General features: G+C 39.1%; 1 long non-coding RNA gene across 1 annotated transcript in view; it reads right to left on the reverse strand.

The window, feature by feature from the left end:
• Positions 1-10,431, reverse strand: part of LOC135269678 (uncharacterized) — a 236,482-nt gene extending 226,051 nt beyond the window's left edge. Inside the window, exons 1-3 of the long non-coding RNA XR_010337928.1 lie at positions 10,032-10,431; positions 5,566-5,626; positions 4,519-4,586 (exon numbers count right to left, since the gene is read on the reverse strand). This is a non-coding gene — a long non-coding RNA (uncharacterized LOC135269678). The remainder of the gene's footprint in view (positions 1-4,518; positions 4,587-5,565; positions 5,627-10,031) is intronic.
• Between the last annotated feature and the right edge of the window lie 1,513 nt (positions 10,432-11,944).

Raw genomic sequence — 11,944 nt, forward strand, 5'->3', positions numbered from 1 at the left:
CAGTTACTCTGCACTGAGAACCAGTCTTTCAGTTCTTCCCATGTTTCCTTCTATGTACTGTATAAATCCAAACTTACCACTTCATTCATCTGACAAATACACTTTAAGGCCTGCCAGGCTCTGCATTAGTATCTAAAGATGTAAAGATGAATGGAATGTAGTTTCTTGCCCAGTAGGAGCCTCTGGTTTATGAGTGGAACAGTGTAGAACCAATAACAATTTCAGTGCTAGGTAGGCAGTATGTCAGGGCACACAGCTGGAGCACCTCACTCAGCCTGGAGAAATTAGAACAGGTTCCTAGAAAGAGTGACACCTCAGCTGGGTTTCCAATGGAAAGGAGGGATCTGGCTCAGAGGGGAAGAGAGACAGGGACAGTCCAGACAGAGGAAATAATATGTTCAAATGCAGAGCTTCTCAATCTCAGCACTCCTCACATTTTGGGGCAGATAATGCTTAGCTGGAATGAGAGGGCATTACATTGTCCTATGTTTGGCAGCATGCTTGACCCTTGTTCATTAGGTAACAGTAGCATTCCTTCCCCTAGTTGCAGCAATCATAAATGTCTCCAGACATCTCAAATTTTACTTCTGTGAGACAAAATCACCCTGTGTTAAGAGACACTAAACTAAGCATGGGAGGAAAAACTTGAAGCAGATTGGTATAGCTACAGGAAAGAAAGAGTGTATGGAAGACAGTATGGGAGATGGAGAAGCAAATAAAAGCCAGATCTTTGAAGGACTTTCATGCCTTTCAGTTCCTTTGAAAAATAGATCTAGAAATACTTTTCTCAGAGGACTGTGTTGAGGACAAAATCAGATTACATGTGTAAATAAATTAGCATAATGCTGCCACATGCAAAAAAGGATTTGTTCCCTCTCTTTCCTGCTTAGTTCCATTGTTCACAATGGGATTAGAGTGATATATTGAAGGGCAGCTAGAGGCTGGAGTTAGGAGTGGGCAGGGCTTCTGAGAAAGGAACAATTCAGCCACAGGCAAAACTGACAACTGTCTAGCTGGATAAGCTCCCGCCTGGACAATGGAAGCTCTCTATCCTCCATCACCATGACTCTGCCCTTACCCTCGTCTTAGCTTATCTTTCCAAAACACCTGGCTTACCTACGTCTTTGTTTAATATTTATCCCAATCCAGCAAACAACTACAGTGTTTCTTAGATAGACATGTCAGGTCATGGAAAAGAGGAAATATACATGATAGACAGAACCTCTAGGCTTCAGGTTTTCCATGTAAATGGTGGAGAAAATAGCACAACCTGCTTCTCCTCTCAGGAAAACCTTTCTCTCTCTAAGTCCACAAGTTCAGGTTGCAGCTCAGGCATAATTTTCTCTCTGAGGCTGTCCTGGTGGCTCCTCAGTCCTGACAAGATCTTGAGCTCCCTTTCTCTCTGCAACCCACAGCATTCATGCATTCCCTCTACCATTGGCCTTAGTGTGTTGTATTGCAACTGATTTTTCAGTTCATCTGTTGACTAGTCAATGACTTTAAGTAACTTGAAGGCGAGCATCCTATATTTCTCAAATATTTGTTGTATTAATGTGTGAAGACACGGTGCTCCAATAAAGCATTTCAACTGCCTGTTGAATGTAAGCAAGCAGAGATTTTTTTAAAGGGCGGCTTTGTCCTCTCCACCTGCCATTGCTTGTGTGTGACTGACGTTCTAGCTAGCACACAACTGCTTTCAGTTCTTTGTCTCCGATTTTTTAACCACCCTTATTAATTTCCTAGGAGTGCCATAACATGATATAAAATTACCACAGACTTGGTGATGTAAATTTATGTCGGAAATTTATTCACTTCATTCTGGAGGTCAAAAGTCTGAAATCAGTATCACAGAGCCAAAATCAAGGTGTTGGTGAAACTGTGCTCTCTTCGGAGCTTCTAGGGGACATTCTCACCTCTCCCAGCTTCTGGGCACTGCTGGCATCTCTGAGTTTGTCACTGCAGGACTCTAATCTCTGCCTCTAGGATCACACCACCTCCTCCTGTTTGTGTGTCTGCCTCTGGGTTTCTCTTATAAGGATTATTGCCATTAGATTTAGGGTCCAGATAATTTAGGATGATCACTTCATCTCAACATCCTTAACTTGATTATATTTGCAAAGATCTTTTTCCTAAATAGAGGCACATTCATAGACTAGTGGTCATCTTTTTGGAAGCTACAACTTAACCTGCTCTACCACCCTTCACCCATGATGGGCTGTTTAGAAATCCAAGTAGCTGCAGTCACTTCCTACATCCTTTAACCTCTTGGAATCCAGCTTCACAAAGTTAAAACTAATAGATAACATGTATTCTTTTGAACTTAGTATAGTTACATAACATGTGTTCTTTGTAAGTGTTTTTCTGTCCTCAGCATATGTGGGAGAAAGACCGCTGTGCTAAGTTAAGCATGTGAAGATGGGGTCCTGGGTTTATACCTTGTTAAGAAATCAACTGTAGTTTCCTTATATGGAAATCAAGGGACTTGCATGAGGTCATGGATTGCTTTTAACTTCATCACCCATATCTCCTCTCATGTAGTCTTCATAAAAACCTGAGAAGTGGGAACTGTTTCAATACTGATTCTTAGAAATCAGGAAACTGGATTTGTATGATTAAGCAATTTGCCCATGATCACAAAGCAGATGTGAAAAAGATGAAGATAATACGTGGTCTATACAGATAAGATGTGATGTGCACTTTAACCCAGTGTTTGCTATACTCCAAAAATGTCTCATTTGCACTAAACCGTGCTAAGCATCTCTTCAACCATATAAGGGATAGGGAACTCTCTATTTTGTCCACAGTTAATCTAACATAAAATTTCATCAGAAATCCAAACTCAAAATACTACAAATTCACACAAACACACACACACACACACACACACACACACACACACACACACATCCCTATTCACCTAAGATTCTATGAATAATTAAAAGTCAGTTTTCATCTGCTTGACACTAAGTGTTGGCAGGGCCCTGGATAGAGGCCTATGTCAGCATTCTTCAGAGACTTCACAGCATTTGACAACTGCTTAGAGCTAAACAAACCCCCTGTCAAGAAGGCCAGTTTTAGTGTAAAAGTTTCTGCAAAGAAAAAAATCTCTTCTCCTAGATTGCCAACCCAACCTCAACAAGACCATGACCTGATTATGATTATCTTCTTGCCAGTTCTTACTTTTATCCTGATTTCTTGGTTCAGCTGTCAAATAGCCAATCCTAGTTGAAGGCCAGAGCTTCAGTGAGAGAAGAAAGAGAACAATAATACAAATTGCAAACTGAAAATAGAGCTGACCTCCTCTGGTGAACAGGTATTCTCTCCATAGAACACATCTTCTGAAATACTTGGCCCTCCATATTACATTTGGAAAGTAATAATTCATCTTATCATTTTTATTTATTGCAGGCCCATGTGAATGCCAGAGATTCTGATTAGCAGGAATCCATCAGTATCAGCTTTCTAAATTAATGTATTCATATCCAGAAAGCCCCAACTCTTAGCACAGAGGTCTAATACTGTCTGAGGACTTAACATCTCAGAGGATGAGAAAGTCAGAATATTAGGGGGTGAGAAGCAGTTGATGAGATAAGAAAGTAGTAGGGAAAGAATCCCTTAAACTCCCCCTAAATGTTGGAGTGCTGACCCCCCACACTGGGACTCACAAATGGGGAACCCCCAAATTAGGCAATTGGGATATCATTCTTGAGAAGGGCCCATACTGATGGCTCATGCTGACTACATGGTTTATGAGCTCTTTGGAAGAAGCCTGTGACCACCCTAAGATAAAGCTAATCTGTTGCTAATACATGTCAGATTATGTCTTTAATTTTCTCAGAAGTCTGATGAGGCCAAGGTTACAGGACCAATTTACATATAGAACTTTTACCTCCCACTATGCCCATGGCCACAGGTACACTCTCAGTCTCCTAGGTTAAATATCTAAGATCACTCAGCTTTCAGGTCACAATGATCACCATTGCACCTAGACACCTACTTCAAGCCTTTGTTTGACTGTCACCTTCTCAATGAAACTTGAGCTGGTCATGCTATTTTTGATAAGCCCTATAGGTTATTTTTATGCTCTATTTTTTTTTTATTTTTTATCTCCCCTGCTAGAATGTAAGATTCATGAGGCCAAGGATCTTTGTCAGTATTATTCATCATGGAATTCAACACCTCAAACACTATCTGGCACATTGTGAGCTCTCAATAAATATTTAATGCGTGAGTAAATGCAGACTTCAATACAAAATACCAAATACACAAGATCCCAGTTTAGGGAAGTGGTGACTTTAAAGTAGAATTGTGTTCCAAAGATGATCTTTCTCTTTGGTTTTTTTTTTTTTTTGGTTTTTTGTTTTTTGTTTTTGAGGGTAAAATCTTTTATTTATTTCTTGTCACAAAAATCACTGTTGGAATTTCTTAAAAAAAAAAAAAAAAGATCTACATACTAGATATAGAGGGAAGGAAGAAAATCAGAAAAATGTTCCCCAGCATGGCTAGGTCATGCCCTACCTTTGGAGACTTCTTACTTGGAGACTGTACCCTGGAGTCAGCTTCTGAAGTTTCAAGTTCTAGGCAACCTACTGAAAAGGAGAAAACTTTTGCAATCTACCCATCTGACAAAGGTCTAATATCCAGAATCTACAAGGAACTAAAACAAATTTACAAGAAAAAAAAACCCCATCAAAAAGTGGACAAAGGATATGAACAGACAGTTCTCAAAAGAAGATATTTATGCAGCCAAGAAAGATTTTTTAAAAAGCTCATGATCACGGGTCATTAGAGAAATGCAAATCAAAACCACAATGAGATACCATCTCATGCCAGTTAGAATGATGATTATTAAAAAGTCAAGAAACAATAGATGCTGGCAAGGATGTGGAAAAATAGTGATGATTTTACACTGTTGGTGGGAGTGTAAATTAGTTCAACCATTGTGGAAGACAGTGTGGCGATTCCTCAAGGACCTAGAAATAGAAATTCCATTTGACCCAGCAATCCCATTACTATATCCAAAGAATTATAAATCATTCTATTATAAAGACACATGCACACATATGTTCATTGTGGTACTGTTTACAATAGCAAAGACCTGGAACCAACTCAAATGCCCATCAATGATAGACTGGACAAGGAAAATGTGGCACATATATACCATGGAATACTATGAAGCCATAAAAAAGAATGAGTTCATGTTCTTTGCAGGGACATGGATAAAACTGGAAACCATCAATCTCGGCAACAGGAACAGAAAACCAAACACCACATGTTCTCACTCATAAGTGGGAGTTGAAAAATGAGAACACATGGACAAAGGGAAGGGATATCACACACTGGGGCCTGTTGGGGGCTGGGAGCGGGCAGGGGAGGGATAGCATTAGGACAAATACCTAATGCATGGGGGGCTTAAAACCTAGATGATGGGTTGATAGGTGCAGCAAACCACCATGGCATGAATATGCCTATGTAACAAATCTGCACATGCTGCACATGTATTTCATAACTTAAAGTAAAATTTAAAAAGTAATATCAATAAAAATAAAAGTTTTAAGTTCTGACCTTATTACTTTCTTGACCTTGTGCACGTTATCAAAACTCTGTAGGTCTCAGCCTCCCATATCTACAGAGGATAATAAGAATATTAGGTTCAAGTAGGATAATCCATGGAAAAGTTTAGCACTATGTCTGGCATATTGTATCTCAAAACCAAATTCTATAATACTTTTAATCTATCTTGACCTGGTAGCTTTTAGCAAAAGAACATACTCACATATATATCAACAAGTAAAGTCAACCACAGACACCTACACATGTTCACAACAATCTCCCAGGAATTTCCTCAATTATAGCCAACCAGTTTCTGAATCTGTCCCACCAGGGTCCTAGTTTTTAAATCTAGTTTCCTACTGATATTCATGTTCTGTCATATTGGTATCTCTAGCTACTAATGCTGCCTCAGGAAATCTGATACAAATCAATTTTATTGGCTCTCCTGAACTAACCATGTGTAAGGAGAATATGTAGCCAAAATAGTACAAGATCTGAATTGCAACCTATTGAGCTTCACCCTGGCCTAACCAACTGGCTTCATTCTCCTTAATCAGAGATCTCGCACATTCTCAAGCATAAACCTTTTTTTTTTTTTTTTTTTTTTGAGATGGAGTCTCACTCTGTCGTGCAGGCTGAAATGCAGTGGCATGATCTCTGCTCACTTTAACAACTGCCTCCCAGGTTCAGATGATTCTCCTGCCTCAGCCTCCCAAGTATCTGGGACTACAGGCATGTGCCACCATGCCCAGCTAATTTTTTCTTTTTGTATTTTTAGGAGAGACAGGGTTTCACCTTGTTGGCCAGACTGGTCTCCAATTCCTGACCTCAAGTGATCTTCCCACCTTGGCCTCCCAAAGTGCTGGGATTACAGGTATGAGCCACTGTGCCCAGTCTCAAACATAAACCTTTAATATTGAATCCATCACTTATTTTCTTTAATTTTATACAAAATATTTATTCATTTATTCATTCATTTACTCAGTTTTTACTGAGCATTATTTTGTGTGTTTATGCACTGACATTAGTGCCAGGATAAAAAATTAATATACACAAACAAAATACTGCTGCGTAAATTATCCCTATGCTTTGCAATATATTCAATGACATGTAATATGTTTTCTAGCATACTCAATATAAACGGGGTGGCTGTACATCTTGCTACCTGTGAATCACAGTAATAAACTATCAAAACAGAAACAGATATACTAATTCAGATCAATAGAGCTTAATGCCACTGCAAACTTATTAAATGGCATGCCACCACTACCTTTCTCATGAAGGAAGAATTGCCAAAAAATATTAATAAATTTCCAAAATGAAAAATCTTATATAAGGTCATACCTAACTGAGACATAAATTATTCCTTTTACAGTTCAGATTTTCAAATACATAAATGGAACAATACATTTAGAGGGAAGGTATTCAACATTCAGTGGCTTCACTTCTCGCTCCAGGCGTTCTCTGTTAGCAACAGTATCATCAACATGAGTCCGAAGAATTGAGCTCTAGTTTCTTTTGATCTTCGGAAAAATCCAATTTTAGAAGCACAAAAGTGAATTACTCTTTCCTTTTCCCATTACCAAATATATATATAGCTTATATATATATAAAGTCTTTGATTTGATATGATTAAGTATAATCCCTTGTTTTGTTATTGCTCTTGCTCCTTTCAAATTGGGTATGTCTAAAGGACTTGTTCTTTGTGAAATGCTAGTAGAGGTACACAAAGAGTTTTGTAAGTGTTCCTTTCAGCACTCTGGTGACACACGGTTGAATGCACGAGAGTGTAGAAGCAGATGACAGAGTCTGCAAGTTTGGAGGTAAAGGCATTTAACCATAGTTTTAGTTCAGAGTTTGAATTTCTTGGGGTACATCCAGGTTTCTTCCTCAGTATCAGCTGGTAAATCACAACTCTTTACCTCTCTTCTCACAAGAAAATTATTACTCATATCAATTCCTATTCAGGAGCTGTGACGCCAACAAACTCAGCTACCAGGGAATAATGTTGTTTAAAATACAGTTTCAGATCTGGAGGTAGAATTTGCCATATTAAACCATCATGATTATTAAATATAGAGCAAAGGCAATAGGATGAGACAAGAGAAATATGGGCACCATTCATTGAGCACATTGCAAATGTAAAGCATATTGCAGGTTGCTTTGCATATCTCATTGTGAATTCTCACCACGATCCTATAAAAGAAGTATTCTCATTTCCACCCTTTCTAACGAATGAGCCAAATGAGGTTTATAGAAGTCAAATAATTTGGATATGTTCCCACATATAACAAGTAGCAAAGCCTTGGATTAAATACAGCTTCACCTTGAGCTCTTACGAATAAGCAATAGCTATGAAATTGCCATGAGATTTAGACAAATTTAGGGAGAAAGAGTGGCCATCCATACACATTACAGGTATCCCAACATCTCAAGTGATTACAGGGTAAGTGTGTGTGTGTGTCTGACTGTCTGTAAGACATCAGCCCATTTGCTCCGTTTTTCTCCTTTATTACTTTTTTCCTAAGTCACAGCAAATATTTAGACATCTTTGGATCCTTCCACAAAAAATAGGGCTTAGTCCACCGGTCCCGGCTGTTGCTCCTAGGGATAGCTCTTGTTGGATGTTAAACAGAAAGCATCACTATCTGTCTATATAACGCTTCCTGACGCTCTGATAGCCACAACCCTCCGAAAGCAATGAAAGTAACCCTTTTTGAGGCTTTGTGTCCATGTTTAATTTTTCTGTGCTACTAATAAAACCTACCGTTGGAGAATAGTGATCCAGCAACTAGGGCACTTGCCATTCCTGTCAACACACTACAGTCTGGTCTAGCTCTGTGCCTCTGCCCATGCTCTTTTCTCTACCTGAAATGTCTTTTGCCCCTTCTCTGTCTGGTGGAAATCGTATCACTTGCTTTATTCTTTATGGCCAACATCAAATATCAAAGCCTCTAAGAAGCTTTCTTTAAATTGCCGAGGTAGAATTAATCACTGTTTTCTGAGTTTCTATTAACACTTCATATTGTACTTTAATATAAATATTTAGCATCTATTTAAGCAGAATCAGTCGTGTCTGTGTTCCTTATCATACCTCATCACTGTATTCCTGTACTTAGCAGAATTTTGCAAATAATAGCAATTCAGTAAGCATTTGTTGGATTGCATTGACAAACAACTTCATATTTACAAATTTTCAGAGACTGGATAAATGATAAACTGAAAAGGATATCTTGGGAAGCAAATGTTAACTTTCAACTTCTATGTAATGATTTTCTGGAAATAAAATTCTGAAGACATTGATGAAAAAGAGACAGACAAACTGGGTATGGGGTGGGCAGAAGCAAAGGGGAAACTGCAGTTCCCCAATTAAATGCAGTGGGAAAAGAGATGGAAATGTCATGCCTGCAACTCAAGTTTCTTTGGACCAAAGTTCTTATCTGTAGCCTTAAACAATACTAATAAAACACACTTGTAGAATGCTGGAACACCCACAAAATGGTTACTGAGGGAATCATCTGAGGCAAGGAGCATGACTTCTCTTCAAAAATAACTTGAGTCTCAGAAAACTGATGGGAAATCACATGTCAAGGTCATATAATAAGTTACAGGCTGAGCTGAAACTGAGAACATGAGTGTTTTCTTTCACTCCAACTTTGTGTTCTTTGCCTTACCGCATATGCTCTTAAGTGTCAATCAACAACTTTCAATTGGCAGTTAGCTGCAGTTCACTCTTCTCCGTTGTTATCCCTTTTTATCCCTTTTTCCCATTCCCTTCACTTTTCTCCCTGAAACCAGAATGCAGACTCTTTAGATTGTCACTTTGTGAAGAAAGAGCACTGTAAACAATGCCAGGTGCTCTGCCTTGCCTTAAATCACTAAACCCTGAGTCTATGGCAGAAAAGTGACTAACGGCAGCAAACTGGTCTTTTCAAATACACCTGTTCACACAGCAAACAGTCACTGCTGGGAGAATTATCCTAAAATATTGACTGTTCTACTTTCCAGTGTTCTCCAAGGTACTGCCATTTAATGCACTTGAATAAAAAAAAGAAAAGAATCCAACAAAAAGTTGTTTTCTAATAGTATTTCATGTCTACTGCACTATAGCGCCACAAATTTCAAGTCAATAAAAATATATGGAGCATCTAATATGAGCCATGCTCTGTCCTTAACACTGAAGATTCTCTAGGTAACATGAGATATGGTCCTTGCCATCACTGTGGTCTCGGGAATAGTTAGTTATAATACAATGGAGGATGAAGCTATGCATCACAGGATGAATGGAGTGGTGCCACGACAAGTTTATAGTTTCCTTCAGCTCATTCAAAGCTGCCAACCTGTTTAGTTACCCCTCTGCCTCCTCCTAAGCAATATCTCCTTGTATCATTCACAGTAGTTCAAACCTTCACCACACCCCTCACGTCTTTAACCGTAACACCTCAGCTTTCACAGTCAGCCAAAATCTTGTCTCTTACCTCTCAGAAAAGTTTAACAAGTCCCTCGACTTTGTGAATATTGCAATCTCATCTACTGAGTCAGCACAGATTTATCTATACCTTCTTCCCTCTTTAGTCTCCCTCTCCCAACTTGGGAAACGTGATTATTTCTCCTCCCATTGGCATCCATGTCCTCTTGCTTCTCCAAGACCTCACATCATCAAACAGCTTCCGTCGGTCCTTGCTCTTAGCAGACAAACATATATGAGTCTCTCTCGTTCTCCTGGTACCCAAGTCAGAAACCTAGTAGACATCCTTGCCTCTTCTCCACAGCCGCAATCTGTCACCATACCAGAGAGTCTGACTCCTAAGGACCTCTTACACCTGTCTCCAGTCCCATTTCATTGCCCCTGCTTCAGTTCAAGCCTGCATCTTTTCTTCCAAGGGTCGTTCCAACAACCTCCTGACTAGTTCTCTCTGACTCCGTTCTTCTGTCTAATTCAACAATTACCATGCTTCCACAGAGAACTTTCTAAAATCTGAAACTAATCAAGCTGTGACTTTGCTTAACACTTTTTCATGAGTTCCTTCTTTATAGAACAAAATTAGACTCCTTTGCATAATGTAAAAGATTTTTCCAGATCTGCCTCCCACCTATCTGGCCAGCCACTCTGCCCCTCCCACATGGTCTTCCAGCCTTGTTAAACTTCTCCGTTTCCTCCCACATCTCTGTACTTGTGCTCCTGTTCCCCCCCACCACCGCCCCACCCCTGCCTAAAACACATTGTCCTTCCAAAATGCTAGCCTTGACAAGTCCTCTTTCTTAAAGAACCTTCAGGAAAATTTTCATGACTTCCATAAGGTCCCTCCCACATGCTCAAACACAACCTAATAGTGTGGTTAGTGATGTTCACCGTGCAAGGATACTTGAAAGGGCAATTAGTTTTACCTGTCATCTTACTGGGTTTTTTTTTAAGGACTTGGTCTAAATAGATGTAATCCATGTGTTATTTGGGGCTCTGCTTCTTTGAACCTAGCCCTAAATGATGATAACCTCCACTCATTTTCCCATTTGCTATAAAACTCCTGTTTGTAGGAAAGTGAATTCTCATGTCAGGAAGAGTTGGTCTGGAAATTCCAGTTGTAAAACACAGCAGATGCAGATAGCTCTGGGAAAAGAGCAGTCAAAGGCAGTCAATCACGAGCCCTTGCTTTCCAGTAAGCAAAGCCAGATGCTACTGGTGTAAGTCAGCAACAGGCAAACTACAAATCAAGTAAATTATCACATAGGTCACGTCAAGTATTGAGACATTGATGGAGGTTAAGGTTCCTCATTCCTTGGCAAAAAGCATGCACTAGTTTTCCACCAGAAGTAAATAAAACAAAATAGCTCTTTGTCGGGATCATTTAAAAAAAATACATCGTATGTAACCAGGCCACTGGTGGCCCCTAATCTAAGGACAGATTTTGATTGTTTTAGAGATGAGCCAACAATAGCACAATTGCATAGTGGTTAAGCGTATGGTCTTGGGAATTCATTTGCCTGAGTTTAAACCCTAGCTTGGCCACTTCCTGGTTGTGTGGCATGAGTGTGACCACTGATCTCTCTGTGCCTCTCTCTGCTCATCTATAAGAGAGGAATCACAAAAATAGAAGTAAGATTTATCACACAAAGTTGTTGCTAAGATTAAGCAACATATGCAAAATTTCTGGTACATGTTAAATGTACAATATGTGGTATTAATAGTTATCTCATTGTTAAATGACAAAAACTTAACTGAAACTATTGAAAGGAAAATGGTTTTATTTCACATTTTTTGCTCATGTTTCACTCATCACCTAAATCTTACTTCTAAGGATAGTTTTATTTTATTTTATTTTATTGTTATCATTATTTTGATAGTACAGTGGAGCTGCATTCAGGGCTTTGGTTGAGAAAGGGTTTTGACTAA

Source organism: Aotus nancymaae, unplaced genomic scaffold (genome assembly GCF_030222135.1).
Source record: "Aotus nancymaae isolate 86718 unplaced genomic scaffold, 86718_ANA_hifiasm-v0.15.2.pri h1tg000006l, whole genome shotgun sequence".
NCBI lineage: Eukaryota > Metazoa > Chordata > Mammalia > Primates > Aotidae > Aotus > Aotus nancymaae.